A 9,453-nucleotide genomic window follows, 5' to 3' on the forward strand; every position below is an offset into this window, starting at 1 on the left:
CAAAAGAGTATACAGTGAAAAGTCCTTTCTGTTTTATTTTTTAGCTAGATTCTCAATTCCTTGGTCCTTCTCTCAAAAGGCAAACAGTATTATTGCCATTTTCACTGCATTCTCTAGATTCCATATGTAAAGTTATACATGATGCATCACTCTTCACAGCACGAATGGGAGCAAACTGCTAGGTTATAATTTAAGCACATTTTCATGTCTAAGGAGATCGAATATCATTTGATATCCTCACATTCTTTTGTCATCTGGAATGAGAGACAATAATTGGCCTTCGAATGTCATTAATTAATAATTACTTTGGGTGTATATACATGTCCATGCGCATAGAAAGATATTATTTCTATAAAATAAATACTCTGATGTGAAAGATTGATAACACTTCTAGATTTCCACTCTATTTTGGTCTCTCTAATCATAGAATTTTATCTGCAAGCATTTTAGTGACTATCGCTATAGAATTTCAGAATCTTCTCTTGGAACACAGTATATTCATTGTAGTCACTTCGCCCTCATTCTGTAATAATCAAGACACTCTCCATGGACATGGGTTTACTATTCGGAAGTGTTTTAGGTTGTGACTAATGAATACCTCTGTGGTTGGTATAAGTATCTTCTTTCTGTCTGCTGTGGCTTTCCTGCTTACCATAGATGACATCCATGCATTCGAATTTTTCCAGTGGTGCGTAAGCTTCGTAATGTAATCCGATCACTCCTCTTTTCTGTGTTCTTCTGTGTTCTTTTTCATATGACTCTATTCTTTGGCTCAGAGGATGCCTGAGAAACAGTTGAGGATATGGTATTCCTTCACCTTTTTCTACAGTCAGTACTTTGCCCATGAAGGCACTGAGTTCTTTTTGCCATTTTTCTCATTCTAAGAAGGGTCTGGGAAGATCCCTTTGATCATAAGTTGGACTCCGGGTAGACTTTCGATTGTGATCTAAGGCTCCATTTTTAATGTCCATTTTTAATTTGATAGAATATTCTAGTCTTAACTTCAGCTGTTTGATAGGGAAGAAGCAAATAACATTTGAAATAGCCGCAAGAAGCACAGCCACCAATGGCCATTATGTAAAATGATAATAATTGTTAATAAAAGCTAAATTAGAATGACTACGTACTATGTGAAGCAGGTAGTATGATGCTCTATGTGCATCGTATTATTTAATTTTTTCTAATATTCTCACGGAGTAGATTATAATAATACATTCATCATGCAGATGAGAAAATTGAGGCTTCGAGAACTTATTTATTGGCCTTTTATAGGAAGTAAAGTCATAGAGCCAGGATTTAAAACAGCTTCTACCTAAATGTAGAGCCTAAGTTTTTCTACGTGTAGCATTCCTTCTTCCCTCCCTCCCTCTTTCCTTCCCTCTTTCTTCTCTCGTTCCTCCCTCCCTTTATGGACCCGGGCTTGAAAACAAGCAGCGTATTCTGTAGATAGAATCTCTGTGAAACTCATGTGCTTCTGATCATTGTGCACCCGATAGAATGGATCCTAGATACAGGAGCTTTTGTTCCAGGCTTTACGAAGAAAAAGAAGGTAGTCGTTGCCTGAATAAGACTCTTGCCCGAGGGAAATGCACAGATCTTTGAAATTTCAAGGGAAAGTCACTACCAGTGAAAAATCCTCCTGCGCAATAAGCTGGTAGAAGAGATTGATGAAAGTGGATATCCCTGATTTGTTGCCCTTAGTGATGTAGGTCCCACTTTGTATTCACAGAGACACTTCTCTAGTTCAGGATGTGCTGAGTCAGCTGACACTTGCTCACGCAGCATACCGAGAACGATGCATGACAAATAAACTGTCTGGGTGTCCCATTAATAATGTGGAGAATCAGCCCGGTGGAAGAAAGAAGAGGCAAAACCTTCTCCTTAAGTCATTTTGTTGCTGGTTGAAATATAACGCGTAGAGAGTGGAATCCAGGAGAACCATTCATTGGTTTAAAGAGAATGGAAGATGATACACAAACAGCAGACTCATAGGGTCTGAAGACCTGAGGTTTCCCCAGGTGTTGCCACGTCTCCAGCGCGCCTCTCCCAGAATGCCACACGTTATCTCGCCGCCACACTATGCCACGTAAGGGAGAGTCACTCCGTTTTGCAGATGGAAAAACTAAGCCTGGACACTGCCATCAGCTCATAAGACATCCATGTGTGCAGTGGAAAGGTCTCTCCTTGGAAAAAGAAATATTTAACTCCTTTTGATCATATATGTTTTAGAATTATTTAAAAGTACTTTATATATGCTAGAATGTGATAAGGAATCATAACCTAAAGATTGGTAATAATATTCTGCTACCCTTGGGAAGAAAGGCAATGACAGAGCAAGAAAGGAAATATTTGGTACCAGTGCATATTGATGAACCCTAATACTACACTTCCGTTATAGATGTCGGAATTCCAGTGAAATACAATTCTGCCTTTTGTTTTGTACAGCTAGTGCTGTGTTGCCTGTGGATGTTCATTTTCGTGAAGAAAGCCACTGTGAGGATGTAGGAGCCTTACGCTTACTGTTTAGGCTGTGCCACAAGAAGATAGGATCGGAAATCATTATTTTATGTTTTGGGCTTTCAGCCTTCCATTGGGAATTTGAATACAGGGTATTTGTGGGTCTGCGTGTGTATACACTTTATTGCATTGTGTGTATGTACACGCATGCACACGTGCACACATTTGAGTTTGTAAAATATATGCCAGAAAAAAATGGGATCAAGCTGTACTCATTTTTCCATCGGGCTTCTTAATTGCTGTCTGATATTATCTCATCTTTATTCTATATAGGACTTCTGTTCTAAACTACATCATCAGCATCATTATCATCATCATTGTTTTATTAATAATAGCAGGAATAATCTAAAGCTCATTAGGAGTTAAGAATTACATGACACATTTTATATTCATTCTATCACTTAAAATTACCCAGTGCATTTCTTATGTACTGCACCCCCAATATTCTCACCATAGTGGTAAAGAAAAATAACAGTAAAGCCTGTTGATATATAAGCTATAAATATATAATGACTATTTATAGCTGATGAAACTTTCAAATTTCAACCTGAAATAAACAGTCATCCATTTCGCTGATAAAGATCACGATTTTTAAACCGCATAAAACAAGGACTTAATTTTCAAACAAGTTTGCATATTAATTTACGGCACCCTCAAATTATGGCAACCGCCTATTCCAGCTTCTACCTCTGCGAAGAAGCCATACACAAATTGCAAATCATTTTTATCAACCATTAAAACGGACCCTTCATTAGACAACGCTTGGTCTGTTTCCATTCAGTATGTCCACGTACGTGAACATTAAAGAATCACAGAAATAAATCTACCTAGAAATGAATAAATCTAAATATAGATTTATTTCTCAACATAAGGAGAGAAAAGAAATTATTTTTTAAGAGCTAGCTGAAGTTTGAGTTGAAGTTTAGGCTCAAAGCGACACAGGAGCCCCCTTGTTACAGAGAGAATTTCTTTGTGTTGAGGGAAAAATACCTCAATGAACATGTTGGTTATGAAAATGAGCCCTACTCTGAGGACACGCAGTTATGGGAGAAGTTTAGACAAAAAACATGCAGTAGTCTGTTGCCGTTTGCCTCAGCGGGGCAATCCTTCAATTCTCTGATGATGCCTCCATATTTTACTTGAGGTTCCCCTTTACTTGTTTCGATGATCTTGCTGGTGCCTTTTGAGGGCTGAAGCAGTGACTGTGGCTGAATGGCCAGCGTGATACCTTGAGTGGGCCATGGTCAGTCCAATATGAATAAACTTTAGGATTTTTGTAGGGTTATCGGAAAAGACATCCTCTCTTTCCCTCTGTACTTGCACATGAAACTGTAGAAAGTGACGCTGCTGTCCACCACATGGAGCCTAAAAGTGGAGCGAACGTGGTTGAGGGGCACAGATCCACACCACAGAGAAGGAGGCCCCGTACTGGGGGCTGCTGGAACCTCTGCACCCGATCCTGTCTGAAGCCAGCACTGCCCTAGGACTTCCTGGTGCCATGCTGCGACCTATTCCCTTGCAAATGACAGCTGCATATTCAAGTAGATGGAATTTTGAATTGTCTCCTTCGTGGAGAGAGGGGACAAGAATTTAGAGGCTCAAAACAGGAAGAGGAGAAAATGAGAAAGAAGATTCTCGGTAGGAAGAGAAGGGTCAAGTGACATGGCTTTGGGTAGTAACTGCAGAAATGAAGGGTTTCTGATGGCATGGGAAGAGTGTGGACAAACACATCGTTGGGATATGGGATCTGTTTTGTGTTCTCTCTCTTCATCAGCCCAAATTTTAATGAAAGCTGACCACACGCAACAGCCTTAGATTTACCCAGAATGGCACAGAAGTAAGTTCACGGCCCAGGAAACAAAGCGATGGTAGAGTGACTGAGAATTCAGCAGGACTGGGAATTCGTACTGAAATTCATACATAAAGCACCCAAGGGACACTGGACATGTTGGGGACTGTGTGAACCTTCCAACATACTTGAGAGTAGGGCTCATGCCATTTTGTGACAAATCAGACTATACTGATACTGCGAGGGAAAAAAAGCTTATAATTTCCCTTTTTCGATATAAAAATGAGCTTAAACAATTATTTGATTTCATCCAGGAAGAAAAATGAGCCATTAAACAAATTTTAAAAATATTTAAGTAATTTTCCTAGACCCGTCAACTATCATTATAGGATATTAAGTGACAGCACTCTAAAAAAAAATGTGTCAATTCATACTAAATGGGTATTTGAATCGCCATCAATGCTTCACATACTTATGAGTCTAAAAAGGTGACCCAGTTCGGCGTGTGCCGAAGACTCCTCCCCAGGAGTCATAGAGAACCGTGGCGTCCTGGCGTTCCTTTAGCCCATCCAAGTTCAGGTTTCCCAGCTGTGTGGCTGGGATGACAATAGTAGTTCCTATGACTTGGAGGAGAGAGAGAAAAGGCTCCCCATGCTCAGCGTGGCGCGGAGCGCGTGGGGAATGCGTCCTGGCCATCGCGCTATTATCATTTTCATCCCTTTCTGTGTTAGCTTAGGCACAGATTTTACAAACTGAGAATGCTGACAACCTGGATTCCATTCTGAGTTCTATTATTAGCTAGAAATGTGACCTTTGGTCTTTTGAACCTCGGTCTCCTTGTCTCTAACATGAGGGCTTCGGGCCACCTCCCCCGTGGCCTCTGGGTCTGAAATTTACCACATCTGCATCAGTCTGGGCTGGCGCGCCTGCTTCTCTCTGTTCATGTTAAGTCTCTACTCAATGACTATAAAAATAATAGTCCTTATAATAATAATAACGACCCATAAACAATGAGCGTCATTCTACATACCGAACACAAACGCGGGAGAAGCTCCTGTTCCAAACCGCCTGTGACGGGGACACAGTCCTCATGCAGAGGCCCCAGGCGCCATGAATCCGAAACTCTCGCTTCTGGTTTAGCGCTGTTTATCTGTGTTCTGGGTAAAAGCGTCCACGTTCCCTTCTGTCACCTCTAATAAAAAATGCCTTAGGCGTGCTAAGAGGACAGAAAGAAAGAGAAGGCAGGCAGGGAAGATCGGAAGGGTCGGGTTTATGTTAAATTAATTTCCGGAGAAAGTCATCTTCTGTGGAATTTTTTTCTATTCATTTTACATTTCTCTTCTACTCCCCGCCCCTCCCGCAGCCTTTCCCAGGCTTTAAATGGGATGAAGGGTTAAACCTTTTACTGGTGAAGAAGTATTTATGAGTATTTACGCGCATTTAGTGAAGAGGGAAAATATTTTATTAGCAGCCCGCTGCTGGGGAAAATTGATCCGCCTGCTTTATGTGAGAAAGTAAACGTGTCCCTTTAACCTCAAATTGGTGCATCAAACTCTACAAATTCCAATTATCTTGACAAAAATAATTTAACCAACCACAGAGAAATAGTGAAACCGAGGAGGAGGAAAGAAAAGATGTTGCCAGCTCTAACCCTCAGGCCCCCCACCATGAGAAAGGGAAGCGGTCATCCCAGAGGGTGGGGCCTGCGGACAGGTGTCTGCAGGTAAGTGCCGCTTCGCACGTAGCGCTGATATGTGGACCTTCCGTTTCTGCTGAGCAAAGCTATTATTTTGTTTCCAGTTCGGTTAGATCACGTCCATCTGCTTGCAAACGTGAAATGAGATCCCATATGAGTAATAAACAAACACGCGAATAAACAAAAACACGTCTGTCATCCCCACGTTTCCTCCGCAGCGTCTGGGCACCCGGACATGGTCGTTAAATGAACGCATGGAACAAAAAGCGGTACTACCCATTTGTGAAATGTTTACTGGAATGTGGCTTAAAAGCCAGTTCTTACCGCCCCTGGGTCTTTGTTTTAATTTGTGAAGGTCTTCGACCCAATGGGCAGCCAGCACCAGAACAGTGCTTCCTGACCACAGGCTAGGCTCCACTCCACCATTCCCTCTTGGATGAGATGGGAACATGATTTTCTTAGGGATGCAGCCGATCCGATGTTGTAAAATCTGGACCGTGGATATGACGTTTCTTTAAAAGTTTGAATGATTTACCAACAAGGAAAACTCAGAAAATTCCATACATATGTTCATTTGTATTTTTACTTATCCTAAAGTAAATTATTCCATGCATATGTTCATTTGTATTTTTACTTATCCTAAAGAATTAGTTCCCACGATACTGCGGATATACTGTGGCGAGGCAGTGGATTATTGCACTGAGTAGGAACTACCTTCTGTATACAGGAGAGGGAGTGGCAGGTTTCCATGGCCTCTGCTAGACTCAGGGTCCTAGAGACACTGCCACACCAAGGTGGCGTGTTTTAACCCCCTTGACCAACTCCCTAGCAAATTCCATGAAACAAACAAGCTGCACGTGGACTTTAGAGTCAGGGTGAAATACCAATAGGAATAGAATTTTGAGATATTTCCTTCTGTCTAAACAGACTGGATACACACACACACACACACACACACACACACACACACGTGTCTGCTGGCAAACAACAGAACGCTAAATTGACAGAACAGTAAAGTCTTGGTGACTCTGCTAAAGATGGTTTCCATGCATTGTCTCCATGGTGATGCCTGCATTTTTAAGGAGAAAATTAATACACCTAAGAGAAAGAGGGAAAAAAAAAAAGCATACTCATTAAAGGAAAGATTAAGGGGTTTTGTCGGTTTCGTTTTCCAGCAGATCCCACTCTTCCGTAATATGGCTCTCAACCTTCCTGTCTTCTTTGAAGACATCAACAAAATCCATTTCTTTGTCTTGGGACTTCACAGTTACTTTGCATATATCTAGCTGCCAGTGCCATTCAGATGCTCACCCTATTTTACCTTCGTTAGTAATGGCCGGAGGTCACAACAGCACCTCGTTGGGAGCTGTTGATTGTTAGTATTCATCACTTCAGAAAATTACCTTTTTTTCCTCTCTTCATTTTGAATTGAAAGTCCAACAAATGAGTTACATAATAATACCAGAAAGTATACTATGATTCTTTATGTTTAGTAGGTGGCATTTTTGAAGTTCCCAGAATAACACTGCTTCATGTTACTCCTCAATATATATATATATTTAAATTGAATCTGTTGATCTGTCACTTATTAGCTTTCATGAAAATGGGACCGTTTTTCAAAAATTGCTTACTAGTTACCCGTAAGTCAGGAGTTTTTATCTTTTCCCAAGCTATCGATACTTAATCCTTCTTGTCATTTCCCCCAGGTTCTATGATTTTTTTATAGCTCAACATTTATGAGCCGTTTCAAGTTGAGTTTCTAAAAAATGCAATACACATTACTCAATACGTTCCCCAGATATGAACAAGGCCTAAAATACAGACACGAGTCTACGGCCATATCGCCCTGAACAAGCCCGATCCCATCTGATCTCGGAAGCTAAGCAGGGTTGGACCTGGTTGGTGTTTGGATGGGAGACCACCTAGGAAGACCAGGGGCTGTAGGGGTAAAAAATTGTAAACAGACAAGGTTCTTGCAATCTGTGAGGTCGACCAAGGGTTGCCTCGCCTAAAATAAATAAATAAATAAATAATAAAATACGGATGCGAAGTTTCGCTTTGGTTAAATCCCCAAAGTTCATGTTTTTAAAAATATTAATCAAGAAATTTTTACATAAGCATCCACCAAAAAAATAAATAAATAAATAAAAGAAGTAAAATAGATATGACAAGTATTCTTTTGCATGAGAACAGATTTACATTAAAATGTAGGTGCCTTTCGCAGAAAATTTCCAGTGGGAAAGCTGCTCCTTTGTAGCATTATGATACTCCACAGATGATTCCTTGCTCTCAAAAATCTGTGTAAATTTATAAAAACGGGAGAAGAAAAAGTGTCCTTTGAACAGGGGACTTTCTGGAGCTCGAGTTTTGTTAAGCTGTGCCAGCCGCCTCTCACAAGATAATGATTTGCACTTAAGCCATTAGCTTTATAGACTCCCACCAAACACCTTCTGAGACAGAAGCCCTGGTTTTTTATGCTGCGTTTGTGGTGTTGTGCTGACATTCTTATGCAGAATGTTCGTTAAAAGCATTGTCATGCATTTCCAGGGGACCTTAACAAATAATAAATCCGAACCATCTTGCTACTATTTTCATGAATAAATGCCAGTGTCTGACCTTATCTTTTGGCTCCGCCTGGCAGTAACTTCTCCAAACCTCTGCACTCTGGGTATTGTCAAGGAAAAAGGCTGCAAGGTTTTATTAGTTAGAGAATTATTCCATTTTCCTCAGACCTTTTCTAGGATGACTAATTCCACATGGGGATAAAAAAAGGCTGGTAAAAACGGGTCGCTCCATAATGTAGTTTTTTTTTTTTTTTTTTCCAGAAATCAGAAAACAAATTGGGGATACTGTAAACCCTGATCCAGACATAAGTCAGTAAGAGGATGTTGTCAGAAGAGGCCGACCTAGGGTATAAAGGATCGCCTAAAACGGAAGTGAAAATGTCATTATGGGAAGAGCCATCGCTCACAGGATATAGAAGTTCTGCTGTCTCTTTACAACGTAGATATGTAAAGTTTGCCAAATGTTTACTGCCACTCTAACTATGAACATATTATTCATGGTAGTTAAAGTTCTTATGTTTGTGAATGATTTACATACTGAAAATAATGTTACTTTTAGGAATTTGTTAATGTCACCTTTCATGTACATCCAATGAATGAATGAATGAATGAATGAATGAATGAATACATTCATAAATGACAACTATCTCTTTTAGGCAGGTTTGATTGTGCTAGTAGACTCCACCTTCTAAGGGCACCCTACTTTGCACACTGAAAACAGAGGGAGGTCAGCTCACCTTAGCTGGTGGTTGTATCTAACTGTTTCTTAAAACAGTGTCATTATTATTCATAAGTCTTCAATTTATACATATCGAATGCTCGATAGTGTGTATCAATTTATAATACAAAACCATACTTGCAATTTAAGTTGTGTGTGCATTAACTTT

The 9,453-nt window shown here is 40.2% G+C and overlaps 1 pseudogene; it reads left to right on the forward strand.

Annotated features, from left to right (window-relative positions):
* The first annotated feature begins 7,830 nt into the window (after positions 1 to 7,830).
* Positions 7,831 to 7,949, forward strand: LOC120604095 (uncharacterized; annotated as a pseudogene).
* The last annotated feature ends 1,504 nt before the right edge of the window (positions 7,950 to 9,453 follow it).

The sequence above is a fragment of the Pteropus medius genome, unplaced genomic scaffold (genome assembly GCF_902729225.1).
Source record: "Pteropus medius unplaced genomic scaffold, Ma_sr-lr_union100, whole genome shotgun sequence".
Taxonomy (NCBI): domain Eukaryota; kingdom Metazoa; phylum Chordata; class Mammalia; order Chiroptera; family Pteropodidae; genus Pteropus; species Pteropus medius.